The sequence below is a fragment of the Haliotis asinina genome, chromosome 10, assembly GCF_037392515.1.
Source record: "Haliotis asinina isolate JCU_RB_2024 chromosome 10, JCU_Hal_asi_v2, whole genome shotgun sequence".
NCBI classification, from domain to species: Eukaryota; Metazoa; Mollusca; class Gastropoda; order Lepetellida; family Haliotidae; genus Haliotis; species Haliotis asinina.
Genome location: NC_090289.1, coordinates 50,687,089 through 50,690,000, shown reverse-complemented (window position 1 = coordinate 50,690,000; position 2,912 = coordinate 50,687,089).

Below are 2,912 nucleotides of genomic sequence, written 5' to 3'. Positions count from 1 at the left end.
GCATCACTGTGCGTTGTTCTGATTCACATTTGTGTCCGTCACCGAGGAAATGAGCATAACAGAATGGCTGTTTGGGATTTTTTCTCTTTACTTTTCTGTATAGTTAAAACAAGTGGACTTGATGGACATTACCTAAGACTAAAATAGGACAACTTTTGATCTGGATCCCTTGCACGTAGAGTGAAGATACCAACCCCTTTCTAAATCAATAACACACGACCGAGTCAGTCTGTTCCCTCAATCACAGATACTCCTAGTGTACAGTACACAACCCTGTGCACTTAAAACAAATCCCACGAATCCGTTGGTATATCCGTTGGATTGTGACCACATGAACACATGCAAACACCTAGTTGCGAGTACAGCAACATGCAATAAACATTGACAAAGTGCTCTGACTACATGTCCCAATCTACCCAGCTCTAAATTGGGTACCTCGTAAGGACGAAAGAGCCATAATGAACTCAGTGCGCCTAGTGGCAACAACAGTTGTATACTCCCCAGGAAGTTAAGATTGATAATACGATGTGACGTAGAGACTGACATCCAATGATCGAGGGAAACAAGTACCAGCATCTTGGGCAAGCACTAGTTGCGTGGATATGTGGGCTATATAAATATCCTATAACAAACACAAACAATAAAAAGCAATAACAGAAACTTCAGACAAATCTGAAAAAGCTTTTAAGAAGGATGCATCGAAATAGACCCCACAATCCCGTGTAGCTGGCGGCTGCCAGCTTCTAAGGTGACACCAAGACGCGGCCATGGTACTGCTGGGATATTGTTTACCGTTACATTATATGAACTGTGTCATTTGAATGAGCTGATGGATAAGATTGACAGGCCTAAACGGATTAACATGGCAAGTGATATACTGCATGTAACCTTTATTACCACACAGAATGACAGCATTAACTAAAATACACGCACAAGAATGGCGGGACCAGTTGTAAAATGCAGAACTATTTAAGATGCTTTCCCAAACTTACACCAGCTACAAGTATAGTGCATTTGCTAAAAGTATGAGATAGTTCCCATAAGCACAGGACACATGCTTGTCAATTTAATCATGTCACTGAAGCAATTTCAATTCCGAATTGACATGTTCTGAGTTTAAGGACTTGGTACCCAAATACCTTCCATCACGGTATAGTATTACAACTGTAATCTCACCATTGCTTTTCGGTTGTCTTCGGTGATGTTGGTGTAGTAACCCCATGCTGTTTCCTCTCCTCTGTAATACACCTGTTCACTCTCAGCGTTTTGACTCTCCAAAAACGCTTCCGCACGTGCAAGTTCCGAGGAGTTCTGCCCATTTACCCCGGGGGTGTACGTAATCTCCACGCCTAGCAGCGCAAGACACAAGAGATGTGCGCGCATGTCTGTGTGAGATGCAACTGACTTGAAAAGGGGGGCGTGTTGATATATATAGAGGATTAGGCTTTCCCTGTCATCGCCGAGGTCACAGGATATATCGTCCCAGCCAACTCTGACTCTCTTGCGACACTCGCACGTATTTCACCGGCAACATGATACTGTTAATTAGCTGGAGTTATGACTGATAAAAGTCTACTACCTGGCGAAAATGTCATATACATACCTGTATCGAGGTGTCACTGAAATGTTTTGTCTCCTTTATGAAGTGTATGTTGTGTAAGTTACACATGTTGTCATATACTTCTCTTTTATAGCTGTTAATGTTGTTGTATCTGTAGTTATTGTTGTGGTTGTAGCCGTTGTTACTGTTGTTCTTATCTCCGTCATAAATGTTGTGTGTTGTGAGTGGTCTTTTTTAAAATTCTCTGCTCAGCTTGTTGATAAGATTTTAAACATGTCGTTGATGTTGCTGTCTCTGTCAAGCATGTCGTTGGTGTTGTTTATGTTTTGCATGTTATTGATGTTGTTGTTTATGTTGTGCATATTACTGACGTTGCTCTTTCTGTTATGTATGTCGTTGATGCTGTTTACTCTGTCAAGTATGTCGTTGATGTTGTTTCTGTCATGCATGCTGATGTTGGTGTTTCTGTCATTCATGCTGGTGTTGTTTCTGTCATTCATGCTGATGTTGTTTCTGTCGTTCATGCTGATGTTGGTGTTTGTCATTCATGCTGATGTTTCTGTCGTTCATGCTGATGTTGTTTCTGTCATGCATGTTAACGTTGTTGTTTCTGTCATTCATGCTGATGTTTCTGTCGTTCATGCTGACGTTGGTGTTTCTGTCATTCATGCTGATGTTGTCTCTATCATGCATACTGATGTTGTTTCTGTCATTTATGCTGACTTTGTTGTTTCTGTCATTCATGCTGACGTTTCTGTCATTCATGCCGATGTTGTTTCTGTCATTCATGCTGACGTTGTTTCTATCACGCATGCTGATGTTGTTTCTGTCATTCATGCTGACGTCTGTTGTGTCAGTTTACAAACTCACAGACGACAGCATATTTTAGCCTAATAATACTTTAGCACTATAATAACATACAACTGCTAACCTCACGTTGTACACCGTTAATACTGTTATAAAAGGTGGCGGATTATTTACGTTGAATGCAGTGTGTCGTCTTGATAAAGCGTAATGCTCCACCTTGCATCTATCTCAGGAGGTTGTTTTATTGAAATACGTGACGGGTGAGTAATGGCATGTTGCTAATGAGCTTTGACCCAGATATCTCGAGTTTCGCAGTAGTCCTATCTATTCAGTTTCACATGGAGGCATTGTCTCCAAATGGTGGAATATGCCATGTACATCGTTTTAAGGGAGGATTTCACTGTGTCACCTGTATCCTGTTCGGATACCTATTAATGCTTTGCTGTATTTTCTGCTAATTGTTTTGAGGAAATGTCGAAAAATCTTTCTCAAACGCGTGTAAGGACTATTTAACAGAAAACCAAAGTTATGCTGGGAAGCACAA